This window comes from Euprymna scolopes, chromosome 19 (assembly GCF_053919585.1).
Source record: "Euprymna scolopes isolate OS-2025 chromosome 19, ASM5391958v1, whole genome shotgun sequence".
Taxonomy (NCBI): Eukaryota; Metazoa; Mollusca; class Cephalopoda; order Sepiida; family Sepiolidae; genus Euprymna; species Euprymna scolopes.
The window spans coordinates 117520702-117536214 of record NC_136500.1 but is presented as its reverse complement, the minus strand read 5'-3'; the positions used below and the strand labels follow the sequence as shown (position 1 = coordinate 117536214).

At 38.9% G+C, this 15513-nt stretch overlaps 2 protein-coding genes across 3 annotated transcripts in view; one reads left to right on the top strand and one right to left on the bottom strand.

The window, feature by feature from the left end:
- LOC145239898 (alpha-tectorin-like) overlaps positions 1–15513 on the bottom strand; it is a 425326-nt gene that overhangs the window by 45568 nt on the left and 364245 nt on the right. The gene's annotated exons all lie outside the window — the stretch shown is intronic.
- Positions 4043–15513, top strand: part of LOC145239897 (zonadhesin-like) — a 113660-nt gene continuing 102189 nt past the window's right edge. Inside the window, exons 1-2 of the mRNA XM_080103516.1 lie at positions 4043–4153; positions 4304–4345. The gene's annotated coding sequence lies outside the window, so the exon portion shown is untranslated. The remainder of the gene's footprint in view (positions 4154–4303; positions 4346–15513) is intronic.

Genomic DNA, 15513 nt, shown 5'->3' with positions numbered 1-15513 from the left:
AAAGCTTCTTTCCCAGAACTATCCATCTGTGGAACACTGTTCCGCTGTTCTGCTTTTCGGTTGAATATAACATAGTAGCCTTCAAATCCAATCTAAACAAGCTCTTGTTAAGCCGTCCCCATAAATAATCAAATTCTACCCATTACACCATTAATGATTACTACACTACTACCTTACATTCGTTAACCCTTATCCTCAAGTTGCCTTCTGGCCTTAATAAGCGGTGACTCCCTCTTTATTTAATCTCCTTCCGTCAGTTATGCTTGAGAGAAGTCTTAAGCAATTAGCAGTTGAATTATTAGCATTGCCTGCACTGATGATTCAACCTCTAGAAGAATGTCACATAGAACTGAATTTTACTTAGTTCGTTATCCGTAAAGGCGCAAGTTAAAAAAACACAAATTATCAATCCTCATCTAAAAAATTCAGAAACATTATATTGAATGCTTTATATCGTAACATTTCAATCCCATGAATAGACGACCTTTTGAAGCAGCATGTGCCATTGTCATATATACTTATTTTACATAATCATCACCACTTATCAAGGCCCAGAAGCCACTCGAGGATAAAGGTTAAAGAGTGTACAGTAGTCAATTAAACAATATAGTAATCGTTAGTAATGGAAATTCGGTAGATTTATCAACTTAAGTGGAACGGCTCGTCAAGAACTTGTTTACGTTGGACTTGAATACAATCAGATTGTAGTCAGCTGGAAAGCAGGAAAACGGAAGACAATTCCACAGGCATGCAGTTCTAAGAAAGAAGCTTTGTTCATGGAATCTACGTTTAGGTTTAGGCACAGATAAAGAGTGGAGGGAATTATTAATAGTGTTTTCAGCTAGACGAGTGTTTCTTGCGAACGTTTGGCGAGGGGGACCATAGATTGAAGCTCAGTCGAGCACTTGCATGAAAATAACGATAAAGCAAAGATAAACTTTCAACATTTCTTCTGTGAGATAGAGGTTGCAGGAAAGAGAAAAGGACATCTCCTACGAGGCTACGACATCTATTTTAATTCTATCAAGGCAGGATAAGTCTTTTCTAGCAACTCCTGCCCAGATGTGGCAACAGTACTCCATCCTTGGACGTACCTGGCTCTTATATAGATAGAGAATTGCATCAGCAGTGAGATATCTAATGGATCGATAGAAGGATCCCACCATTTTTCCAATGGTCTTGGCAACGGATTTGATGTATGTGTTCCATTTTTCAAATCAGGAGTAAAGGTCAAGCCCAGAAGCTTGTCAAGACATGAGGCCTCCCCAAGACGAGAGGCATTAATTTCAATTGATGCCAGATGGGGATCAGAGTGTTGATGATGTAAAAATAAAAGCTTAGTTTTAGGTGCATTACTTATGCTATGAATATTATAATTACCGTTTGTAATTTCATGGAGTTAATATTAATAAGTACATTTAATTCGTCAATATGGTTTTTGAAAAATATATATTTAAATTATTGAACTTTACAATTCTTTTATGGTCGGATCTTCTAAATTCCGTCAAGTTTTTTAGGTCGTTTTATGCAATAATTCAGGTTTTTAGTGTTTTTGTTCAAACATTTAAAAAGTAAATGAAGTTAGTTTCAAACTGAATATTATATAGAAAAATATGATAACGAAATTTAACACAAATTTCGTTAATATAAATTTTATTATAATCGTAAATCAATTATTAACACTGTCAATAAATTAGGCTAAACAAGTATAATGCATATAGATTAATACAATATTAAAATCGAAAACACCTGCGTTCAATTTGAGGAAAATATGATTAAAATGACAACATCTGACGTTAATTGCAATCATTTTCTGAAATTCTTAACTATTTTTCAGTCATCCAAAAATTCCAATCAATTTATATGAGAACTGAAAGGTATAAAACTGAATGCCCACATAGCTTTTATTCATTCACAATTTGTGACAACGCACGCAATGTATTCAGCCATGTGGAAACTCTGTGGTAAGACATTATGTACTATTTTTTGATTATATAAAATGTGATTGCATTTTAACGTCGTTATTTAAATAATACATTTGCTAATGATTCCTTAGTCAATAGAAATGAAATACATTATTGAATGAAAATTTATACATTAGAAAATGACTAAATTTAAAGCTTTAAAGGTTCTAAAGAAGGAAGTTAAATTCAAGAGAGTTTGCTTATTTGGCGTCTAATTAGCATAAATCTTATTGAAACTTTGAAAATTTTGATATATTTGAATGTTTAAATAGAATGTTGTTTGCATATATTATTTACAGAAAACAAACTTTTAAAACTCTGATAAAGAAACTGAAATGTCAGGAAAATTAATTATGGCGTGAACTCGACAATCTCGGACTTGTGGCGTTTCTCTATATACATTTGGAGATTTGGAGACCGCGGCCCCTTAGGAGAAACCTGTTAACCCGTCTTGCTTTTTCCGTGTCTGAAATCCAACTCACTAAACTCAACTCATCTTATTGAAACTAGAACCCCTAACACCTCACTTCCAGGAATATTCATAATTCAAATAAGACGGTGTTTTTCAATATAATTTATAATAATCATAGAATTTAGACGTTGTGAGAATAAACAGTTAAAATAATCCAAAAAATACATTTCAAGCTTATTAATTTTTCTTATCGAATAAAATATTCATCAACTCTCTTTAGGAGCATAGTCACTATTAGAATTATTCAATCAATTTTTATAAAACAAAATCTATATTTTTGCCATCGATTCCTCAGATTTACAACAATAGCACATTGGTAATTTGAATACTTTGCAACTCATTGTGCAATAGAATAATTCCAACTGGAGGTTTCACTAGTTCCTGATCAAAAGTTTCGGGCGTGTTGTAACTGTTTCTGCAACTCGGGAGAGTGTGTAATTCTTTTTGTCATCAGTGACACTCAGGATAAAAAAAAACGCATTAAGACAGCACCTTCACAAGTTGTGGAGTGTGACACAAAGAATATGTTCGTAGAAATGTAGCAACTGTCTCCTTTTTTTTCTGAAACTCGTCGTGCACTTTCGTGTAAAATGATTCATACATAAAGCGTTGCCACAACAATCTGTTTCTGAATTAGCGACATCCTTCCTTTGTCTAACAATGAAGAGATATATCTACTTGCTGAGAAAATTTCGGCACTGTCCATTCTCTAGAGTTGGGGAGAGCTTTTATTCGCAGATTTTTGTAGTTGCAACTAATTAGCATATGTGGAATAAGCTGAGGTTTTGACTAGGGAAACGAGGGAATGTTATCAGTCTGACAGGATTCGTACCCCAACTAACACATTCATCAATAATAGATTCAGTAGAGTCGCTGATTGCTGTTTGTGTGTATTGTATCGGCTGATGAGATAAGAAAATAAACGTGTTTATCTTTAAGGTGATAAAAGAGATTCGTCTATTTATTTATTTCCTTGGAGGGATTATCCATTAGGTTCTCTCTCTTAAGATCCAATCTCTTTTTTTTTTTTTTAATTAAAACTTACCTAACAAACAAAGGGGAATAACTCGCACAGATTTAAAGTATAAATATTAGATTTAAGTTTTACGACTAGAGTCGGGAGGGGCTTCTCCTCGCAGATTTTTGTAGGTGCAACTAATTAGCATATGTGGAATAAGCTAAGGTTAAAAGAAATATTAAAAGGTGGCAGTTGAATTTTGGTACAGCTTAGAGATGAAATGAGATTTGTCTGTGTTGTTGAAGGAAATGAGGGAATGTGCTATCAATCTGACAGGATTCGTAGCCCAACTAACACAATCATCAATAATAGATTCAGTAGAATCGCTGCTTGCTGTTTGCGTGTATTGTACCGGCCGATGAGATACAAAATAAAACGTGTTTAACTTAAAGGTTATAAAAGTAGAGATTCGCCCATTTTGTTTTTTAAATTTCCATGGTGCGATTGGTTTTCTTCTTAAGATCAAATCTCTTTTTTTAAATTAAAAGTCACCTAACTAGCGAAGGGAAATAACTCGCACAAATTTAAAGTATAAATATTAGATTTAAGTTTTATGACTATTGTTCTACTGATTGTTGAGGACGGTCATTAAGAAAAGTGAGGACGTGGGGTTTAGAGTAAGGCGGCGGTTTTCTTCATTATCCATTTTATTTTTGAAGGCGAAGAATTTAGTCTGCCTTACAAGTATTATTACCAAACGTGGGTTTTATACATCTTTATATTGAAATGAATACATTTTAATTTCATTTTGTGAAACTATTTTGTTCTGCATATATAAATTTAAAAACATTTTTGGTAGTTCTTAATATATATTGATTTTGAAAACATTTTTTTTTTTTTTTTTTGCAGTTCTCGTGTTGTTTGTTGCTTATGCAGATGCAGGCGTAAAAGGTAAGCAAAAAACTTGGATATATTTTAATAAAAAAGTTATTTTCACATTTAATCTGGATTTTCTAATTTCACGTTTTATGTTGCTCGTTTCACCATTTGAAACTTATGAGGAAATACATTACACGAAACGATAAATTTAATATTGTTTAATTCTTTCTACATTTTAAAACGAAAAAAGCATATTTTGAACGAGCAAAGGTTTAATCGTTTATACACCTTTGTGATAACGTGTAAACACGATTAAAAAAAAAAAAAAAACAGAATAATAATACAAGTGCAAACACCAAATTTTATTATTAACATCTACGATTTATTTAATGAAAAATAAAAATAATTTTAGCCTATTGAATCTCCTTTCTGTTCGAATGTTAATATTTTATATGTAAATAGCTGTGCACGCACGGCCACGCATTACGATGGCTCAGTTTAATAAAATTAAGTATTAGATTGATTTCTATCATAGCACTCACGCAAACACACACGCACATACACACACATGCACACACACAAATACGACTGTAATAACTTGGAACTATGATTTTTTAAAAATATCACGGTAACATAAGTGCATACGCACCATATTTATTATTAACACCTTCGAATTAATAAAAAATAAAAATAATTCTAGCCTATTTTTATTTTAGTTTCCCTTTTTCAATGACTACTGTGCGAATGTTTATATTTTATATGTAAATAGCTGTATCCGGTCACGCGTTGCTGTAATCTGTTTGATGTATTTTTTTTTTACATGGTCACGCATCCTAAACTTATGAGAAAATACATAAAATATATTACATTAGACGATATATTTAATACTGTCTAATGCTTTCTATATTCTAAAACGCGGGGAAAACATATTTTGAACGAGCAAAGGTTTAACAATTTATGCATTTTTGTGATTATTTATAATTTGTTTAATTGCTAAGCATCTCTACTTAAATATAAGTCTGTGTGCAAGTTCGTTCCCTATGAATTCCGAAGCAGCTGAGCCATTTTTTTTTTAATTCTATAAAACAATGAGAAAGACATATTTTTGATAAGAAAAGTTTGTTTTCTGTGACATTAATTTTTGTGATTATTCAAACTTAAAATGAGAAGTGTTCCTTCAAACTCATCGACTGAACATTCACAGAAAATATGAACTGGAGTAAAGGACATTGCGAAAACTGCTGCAAGGAAAGTGGGCTCCCTCTATCGGGCTAGAAAACTGCTCACACCTGAGAGTATCCTGTATCTCTGTACGGCCAACATCGCCCGTGTATTGAGTATTGTTGCCACATCTGGGCTGCGTGCATCTACCACTACTATTTTTCACTCTCTTGAATAGAATCCAAAAAAGGGTTTCTGATGTAATAGTTTCCACTTCGTCAACTAGGCTCCAACCCCTGTCCCATCGCCGCAATGTTGCATGCTTATACCTGTTTTACAAGTATTTTAATGTGCTCTGATTAACTCATTGCACTTGTACCCCCCTCGATGGACACACCACCGACAAATCCTCTTACCAACAAAATCACACCCTTCACTGTATACTCTAAATGTCAGAAATTTTTCTACTCAAATAACTTCTTCCCTAGAATAGTTGGACTTTGGAATTCCCTTCCTGCTACCTGCTTCCCAAACTGTGCTGATATGCAGAAGTTCAAATCCAATATAAACCAACATCTTAATTTTTCTTAGGCATGGTACTAATTAGTAGCCCATTACGTCCAAGTGACAATATGCCTTGTTTGGGGGTGAAGGTGAGTAAGACGCGGCACAAGGACAGAAAGTAATGGGATTAGATCCACGCAAAGCAAAGTAACAAAGCATGGGAATAATGCCCCTCAAGAGTTGAACAAAAAAACAATATCACAGCCCGACACACACACGCACAAAAACAGTACCGCCGTCACAATAATCTAATCTTTGTCGAACAGATTGTTGAGGACAGTCTGTAACTGTTATTATTGGCATGATAATGGTTGTGACTTAAGGGGTTAGGGTTAAGGTTAGGCGATGGCTTTCTTAATTAACCATTTTATTACTAAAGGTGAAGTCTGCCGCACAAGTACCAGGTTAACTTGTTTTATCTCTACTTAGGGTTTCTGAATATTTTATTTTGACTTAAATCTTTATTTTACCTCTACATTTGACATATACTGAAGACGATGGGAGATTAAAAGAAAATGATTATCTTTTCTGATTTGCATATGTGTGTATTTTGGTGGGAACAATTATATCTGTGCCCCTCTTCCGTAATACATTCACAAAAAATCCACTCTAGCTCTGTCTGTCTGTGTACATTTCCCTATGTAATAACTCTATCAATTTTTAGTCTACAGACTCGAAATTTGATATACAGGGTACTGAAATTTGGGAAAATCTATGTGATCGGTTTTCGGACAGAAATATGGCTGTTAAGTGGTCAAAGTTCAACCATCTGACCTTTGAGAACTCTACCAAACTCCTCCGACAATTTGGGATCTAAACACTTGAAATTTTAGATATACGTTCCTTGGACATGGATCTAACTTAATAACTTGATTTGAGCCAAAAACAATAAATGTTAAGGGGTCATAATAGGGGTCAAAGTTAAAAAAATTCACCGTTTTTTTATGTTTTTTTTTTGCTCAGCATACACCTCCAAACACCTAGGCAACGCCGGGAACCCATGCTAGTATATATATATATATATATATATATATATATATATATATATATATTGTGTATATTTAGGCAGCATTTTCTCATTTAGACAAATATTATTGAATAGCACGGAATTATTCTGTTTTACAATCTTCCTTTTTATCTTCTCCAATCTCCGAATAGTCCTTTTTGTGTTCTTCTCGAAATTGTATATGTTGGATCCATAATGGCGAGCTGTTTCGACAGAAGTACTTCTATCATCCTGTTTTGTTAAGGATAAAATTCAGATATTTTATTGACGTTCGGTAGAATTGACATTTTTCAGCTTGTACATAGAAACCATACTGTTGAATCCTATCAAGTACAGCGATCAGACGTTGTAGGAGTTCATCCTGGAATGTGCCAAAGATGATGATGTCATCGATAAATGCTGTGGCTCCCGTTATGTCTGTCAGCATCGCATCCATGATCTGCTGGAATATAGATGGGGCAGTTTTAACCCCGAAAGGAAGATGGTTGTATCGGAATAATTCCTTGTAGGTTTTGATTATGAAGACCTCCTTAGAGTCCTAATCAACTTCGATTTACAGGAATGCATTGGAAAGATAAATTTTTGCAAAACAGGTTCCACCATTTAACTTGGCAAAAAGATCTTCAGGTATTAGCAGAGAATATTGATGTGCATCTAGTGCATTATTTAGTCCTGTAGAATAATCAGCACAGATGCGAACTTTGCCGTTTGCTTTTCGGATCACAACAATAGGGGCTGCCTATCTGGAGTAGTTTGTTGGTTCTATTACTCCAGCTTCTCTGAGTCGATCAAGTTCCTTTTCAACTATGTTGAAAGCTGCATAAGAGAGAAGGAGTTTGGGTCTAAATATTCATTTTTGTGCAAACCCCCCTCAAAAACATCACTGAACTTAGACTTAAGCGTCTGAGTAAAATGCTTTTCAGTGTCCTGATCTGACTGTAGTTAGAAGCTAAGAAAAAAAACAAGTCTTACCGTGGGTGCTCAGCGAGTGAGTTCAGGCCGAGAAAAGGAAAAACAAAGATGGCGGCCAGCATTTTATTACGTGCGTTCTCGCATAATCTCGTGTGCATGTGAAGCTGGAAACAACAAAATGAGCTTCATTTCTCGGTGCTGAACTATTCCAGATCGAAAAGGAGAGTAGGCGCAACGGGGGTGGAGATACTTTCTGAAATTATAATCCTTTTTTGTGTGTTTGAGGTGAACCCCCCCCCCCCATTACGGAGGCTCAAGCTATTTCGGCGATGGCCAACGCAGGCATAAGCAACAGGATTAAGCCTTTTAATGGCGACGGTGACGTGGTGGTGTGGCTTAAAAAAGTGGACCTTGTGGCAAGGATTCAAAAGTTGGATGATGTGGCCGCAGTAATACCACTGTTTCTAGAAGGGGACGCGCTGGCCCTCTATTTGGAGCTCAGCGATCACAAACAGGGTGACGCAGACGTCATCAAGGGTCGACTGATTGAAGCTTTTGCAGAGGGGCCTTTCGAGGCCTTAAATAAGTTGAAGGAGAAGAAGTGGACTGGTGAATCTGTTGATATCTACGTGAACAGGATAAGGAGATTGGTTGAGTTGTCAGGCATCAGAGGACACACCATGAGTCATGTAGTCAAAATGACATTTGTTACCGGAAGAGATATCGAAACGTTTGCAGCAGGTCTCCAGTATGGAGACGCTGGATGTGAGTGAGCTGCTCAAAACTGTAAAGATCTTGGTGAGCACCCAGCCCACGGAGTCTGGAGGGACTACAGCAATGGTACAGCAGGATGTGGGCAGGAGTCTGCTGAACCCGAGGGTGGCATGCTTCGAATGTGGGGGACCACACATGAGAAGAGACTGCAGGAAGTTCTTGCAACGGACAGTGTGTTATAAATGCAATCGGAGAAGCCATTTAGTGGTGAAATGCATGAGTTCGGGAAACTCGCAAGGGGAAGCCGATGCGCCAGCGGCTGCCCCAATTCAGGAATAGTGGCGCACTCGCAGCAGATGCCCAAGCAGAAGATCGTGGTGGAAGCACAGGGAGTCATGGCCCTGATCGACACTGGCTGTACCACTACCATGGTGCACACGACCCTGATCGGAAGATGGAAAGGGAAGGGTGAAATAGTGGCATTCGATTGATCGTGAGTGAAGTGTCGAGGGAGGAAAACCGTCACTATTGATATTGCTGAACACCGGATGAGGGTCCATGCAATCGTCACCGATCATCTGGTGCCTAGCGTCCAAGCCATCATTGGAATGGATGTTATATGCCGACTTGGAGGCGTTACCATCACATGCAACAACGTGAGGTTCGGACTAGCTGAGTGCGCAGTGACAGAGCAAGCTCCCAGAGGGACCAACAAGGCCGGGGAGGAAAGAAAAATGTCGATCAAAGATCAGGACTTCCGAGCTGAATTTGACGGAGAGCAGTGGACGGTGGAGTGGGCATGGAAACATCAAGCGCCATCGCTGATAAACAGGGTGGCGTGCTACACTAATTCACTTAGAGGAGGGGCGAGAAAGGAGTTTGAACAAGAAGTGGATTGAAGAGGGTATACTGCTGCCTTGGATGGATGACGTTGAGTCGGGCATTTTGCCGTTGATGGCCGTTCTGCAACCAACTAAAGAGAAAGTAAGACCAGTCCTGGATTTCCGAGAGCTGAACCAACATGTTAAGTGCCATATTTGAGGCGACACCGTAAATGTGTGCAGTGAGAGTATAGAGGCAGATGAATGGCGTGTCTATGTTGGTAGATCTACATTCTGCCTATTTGCAACTCCACATCGCCAAGAAGCTCAGGAAATACCAGTTAGTCAGGTACAAAGGCAAAACCTACTGCCTTACGTGAGTGGGGTTCGAGTTGAATTCGGCACCCAAGATCATGATCATGTCAACTAACCTTAGGAAGATTCTGGAGACAATGGGAAAAGGAGATGGGGCAGTGAGTTAATACATAGATGACATTCTTGTGAATGAGACTCTGGTAACTGCCAAGGAGGTGGTGGCTCATTTGAAGAGGTTTGGGTTGGTCGCCAAAGCGCCTGAAAAATTAGATGGAGAGGCTGCTTTGGGGCTAAGGCTGAAACGAGGTGCATCGGGCAGCCTAGAATTTCGCAGGAGGAACAAGATCCCACAACTGAAGCAAGAGCTCAACAGACGGGTATTTTTTTCCATATGCAGGAAGTTGATCGGACATTACCTCGTTGCTAGCTGGCTTAGACCAGCATGCAACTACATAAAGAGGCATGCCGAAGGAAGAGGATGGAATGATAAAGTGGGAGGAAGAATGGTCGCCATGATGGAAGAGCTCCTGGAAGAAGCAGAATGGCAAGACCCAGTCTGGGGAACCTGGAACGTACCGCGAACCTTGGATAGAGTCATGTGGTGTGATGCAAGCAGCATTGCAACAGGAGTCGTTTTGGAAGTTGGAGGAGTGGTTGCAGAAGATGCGGCCTGGTTAAGGAAGAAGAATGGTGTCAGCCACATCAATGTAGCGGAATTAGAAGGGATAATCAAAGGGGTCAGTCTGGCCTTGAAATGGGGACTGCGTGACATCTGCATCAAAACAGACGTTGCTACGGTGTTTGCTTGGCTAAAGTCCCTCATTTCAAGCGAAAAAAGGATAAGAACAAAAGGGGCAGCAGAGATGTTAGTGAAGCGCAGGCTTGGGATGCTAGCTGAGCTGATGCAGGAGTTTTGTTTGAAGCTTCGCATAGATATGGTGGCTTCTGAGAAGAACCAAGCAGATGCTCTCACGAGAGTGAAGAAGAGTTGGCTTTTGCCAAAGAAAGATGTTGTTGCTGCATCGGATCTAGATGATGTTGGCGTGCGAGAGCTGCACAATCTGCACCATATGGGGGTAGAGAGGACGTGTTACTTGGTGAATAAAGTCTACCCGAGTGTCACCAAGGAGCAAGTGAGGCAAGTGATCAGGACATGTGACAGATGTCAGTCGATTGATTCTGCTCCAAGCACGCATGAAGCTGGTCAATCGGGGGTGAGTGGGACCTGGGAGAGACTGGCATGCGATGTCCCCCATTACAGGGGTGGACTTTACCTGACCATGATTGACTGCGGGCCCGGGCAATTTACCCTATGGAAGAAGCTACGTGGAGGAACAGGCAATGAAATAGCGGCAATCCTCGATGAGGTGTTTTTGGAGCGAGGTCCCGTGGAAGAGTTGTTAACCAACAACGGGACCGCATTCAAGTCAGTAGCAGTGACGGAAGTAATGAAGAAATGGAATATCCAACAATTTTTCAGAGCTGCCTACAGACCCAGTGGCAACGGGATCGTGGAGAGAAACCACCGCACCATAAAGGCAGTTGTGGAAAGAGGAGGCACCTCATCTGAGCAAGCCGTCTACTGGTATAATATGTCGCCTAGATTGGGACAAGTGTCAGAGACGGTTCCACAACTGTCAACGTTCGCATATTCCTGGAGACATCCCAGGGTTGAGCCAGCAAGCAGAGAGGCAGAGGCCACAGGGACCATTAAACTCGGGGATGAGGTATGGATGAAGCCACCGGGGGCGCGCTGCACCACACAATGGAGTAGAGATCGCATGACTGGGAGGAACACTAGAAACAACACTGTGGTGGACAGAGTACCGAGGCATATTCTCGACATCAGACCAGTTGAAGGCGAAGCAATGGGGGGGAATGTGCAGCAACAGGAGGAGGATGAGACACCTCAGAGGCCAAGTAGAGAGAGGCGACCGCCACAGTGGATGAGAGACTACGAAATATGATCTTGAGATCAGGGAGGCATGTGGTTAGAAGCTAAGAAAAAAAACAAGTCTTACCGTGGGTGCTCAGTGAGTGAGCTCAGGCTGAGAAAAGGAAAAACAAAGATGGCGGCCAGCATTTTATTACGTGCGTTCTTGCATAATCTTGTGTGCGCGTGAAGCTGGAAACTACAAAACGAGCTTCATTTCTCGGTGCTGAGCGATTCCAGAACGGGCAGGAGAGTAGGCGCAATGGAAGTGGAGATACTTTCTGAAATTATAATCCTTTTTTGTGTGTTTGAGGTGAACCCGCCCCCCATTACGGAGGCTCACTGACTTCAGAGAAAATGTGTTGAAAATAGATTTTAATGGGACTGTGAAGAGATTGAGTTCTCTGATCCAGTCCAAATCGATCAGGTTTAGATCAGTCTGTTACGTAACAAGTTCTAATGAATACTCTGTCTTGGAAAGAAACCGAGCAATTTAGTTCGCCAGTAAGTTGGATATCATTTCCAGATGTACTCCTGGCAACATAGTTGGTTTTTAATAGATCCGGTTTTCTGATTTTCGTCCATTTTTTGCGCGAGATTAGAGTAATGTCTGATGCTGTATCGAATTGGAAACGAACTGGACACTTATTTAATCTGACACTTATTTTCTGCGAGATTTGTAATCTAAATCTTAAATGGGGTAGACACTGCATTTGATTTCCTCTGATTTTTTTTTTTTTTAATTTTTCTAAGTAGGGAATTTAGCCTTAGGGGGATGACAAAAACTTTCTTTGTGGCCACGTTTATGACAAACTTGACACTTGTATTTTCTGAAAAGTCAAAAACGTGCATGGTGCCATTCACCGCAAAACCACGAGTTGAATGTGCAACCGTTGTCGGCTTCATAGTAAAATTCTGTAATAACGTTTGAAATCTGGACAATAGATGAATTCCCGGTGTCTTGCAACTGACATTTTTGGGTTAATATTTCTTTCTTTTTTTTTATTTTACTTCAGTCGAAGTTCTCAGAAATCAAGGGGCCCACAACCTGGGGCTAACACTTGAAGTCTATATGAGATACATAGATATTCGAATGTTTCATAAAGTTCTTTATCTCTCAAACACTGAGTTAGTAAAGAAATTGAGAACATAATTTTCCTCTCCCCAATTAACCATTTTTATACGTTGTAGTATATCTTTCATTTTGGTTTCTTAGTCTTACTGGATTCCAGGACAAGAATTTATCTAGTCTGGTGGAGTATCCAGCTTCGTGCTATTACTTGAGGTAATATCACTTGGAGAAGATGCACCATTCCTTGGAAAAGCTATGGAGTAGCCATAGTGAGGAGATCTTATTTGGGCTGCGAATATTATGTGATTTTGAATATTTGGTCAGGGTTTACTTCTATGGAAAAAGTATCCTCATACCAGATTGTTCTGACAAACCCCCGTACAGAGAGACCTTAGACACTCAAGGACAGTGTCTAGTAGGCATTCAAGTTCTCTCCAGGCATTTCAGTCCTGCTTTCTCAAATTGTTCCTGTTGCTGGGTCAGAATTTGTTTGAGAACTTCTGCGGAGATAGACATTTTTTTTAAAAATGTGTTTTTGTTTATTTTATTTCCAAATCTTCGTCGCCAGTTGTTATATCGTGAGATGCGTTAGGATCAACATAACATCAAATATCTTACCGCAGGGTGTCCAACCTTCTCGTGGGTATGTTTGCAGCACATGATGAAAGAATGAAATCATTATGAACAAATAAGAAAATCACTCGCTGTTACATAATGATATATGTTTGTTATGAAGACACACACACACGCACACATGCACGCACACACACACACACACAAGACACACACACGTAACGTCGATTCAAATATAATACATGAAAGATTAGCAGCAGGATAATAGGAAGTTATCATACTTCTACTCTGTTTTCCCCCCACTCACTACTTTCGGTCGTAGATCTCGTGAGAAATCGCGAGATTTAAAGTCTAGGACTACAGACAAAAGAAGGCAACTTTGCCCAAACAAGTAAAGAATCACTACACTTGAATTATACTTTTGTATCGTCCGAACAAATATATATATATATATATATATATATATATATATATATATATATATATATATATATATATATACATATATATGTTGTGGTGGCACCCACTCATTTACATATGTGGATAATATTACACATAAATAGCAAAACTCGGTTAGTCTGAGTGTGTGTTAACCAGAAGCTACCGAAGGCCGAGCCGAGAGCAGATATGTTCTCCAGCCAAGACTCTCTTACCTTACAACCATTATGTAAATATACTGTGAATATACTTTTTCTAATACACTTTTTATTAATCTACCTTTGTTTGTTTGAGTCTTCATTTGTATTGCCTTATATGTTATTTGGTTCGACCTGCAAACATAACAGTTGGCGACGAAGATGAACGTCAACATAACAATATATATATATATATATATATATATATATATTGTATTTTGTGTACCGAAAGTTGTAAGATGAGATAAGTCATTGGTACCTTCGGTTTCAAGCCCGATAATTAGGACCGTTTTAGATATCCATATCCAGCTCTTTTCAGCCAATAATCATCGATGATGACAAGAGATGAGTATTGGTTGAAGAGAGCTTGATATAAAAGAGTCCTAATTATCGGGCTTGAAACCGACGGTACCAATGACTTATCTCATCTAACAACTTTCTGTACACAAAATACAATATATATATATATATATATATATATATGACCTCCCCGACAAAATTGCCTCTGAGATCGGTATATATGCTGATGACACTACACTCTATGGTAGGCACGACAGGAAGACGAATGAACACATTTCTAAAGAAATGGCAGAAACACTAGAGGAAGACCTCCCATCTGTGGTGGAATGGGGACAAAAGCGGTTGGTCGCGTTCAATGCTGCCAAGACTAAACTAGTTTCATTCAATAATTACAAGAAACCCTCTCTACCACCTATAGCAATGGCCAACGACTCTTTAGCTAAGAGTACATCTTTCAAACTCCTTGGCCTAACGTTCACAGGAAACATGAGTTGGAACAATTACATCGAGGGCATTGCCAGGGCCGCTGCAAGAAAGGTGGGTTCTCTCTGCCGTACTAGACAGCTGCTAACACCCGAAAGTATCCTGTACTTCTATAAGGCTACCATTCGCCCATGTATGGAGTATTGCTGTCACATCTGGGCTGGTGCATCTGCTACTAGTCTCTCGCTCCTTGACAAGGTTCAAAAGAGAGTCGCAAACCTGATAGGCCCTGAACTGGCATCTAAGCTTCAGCCTCTGTCCCATCGACGAAATGTTGAATCTCTCTGCCTTTTCTACAAGTATTTTAGTGGTGAATGCTCTGACGAACTGCAATCACTTGTGCCCCCACGACGTGAGCACACTCATCAAACCCGCCAGGCTGCTAAATTCCACCCCCACACTGTAGAGATCCCAAGATGTAAAAGATCTTTTTACTTCAATAGTTTCTTCCCCAGAACTGCTAGACTCTGGAATTCCATTCCAGGTCCCTGCTTCCCCAACAGTACTGACGTGCAGAAGTTCAAGTGTAACGTGAACCGACATCTTGCTGCCCAAATCCCTACATAGTACCCCAGTAGCTGTTGCCCCTAATAGTAGCCCCCTACACTAAAGTGGCAATTTGCCTTGTATGGGGTGAAAATGTAATAATATATATATATATATATATATATATATATATATATATATATATATATATATATATATATATATATATTTTCTTATTTTTCAGATATCTTCGGATTTTCCTTCT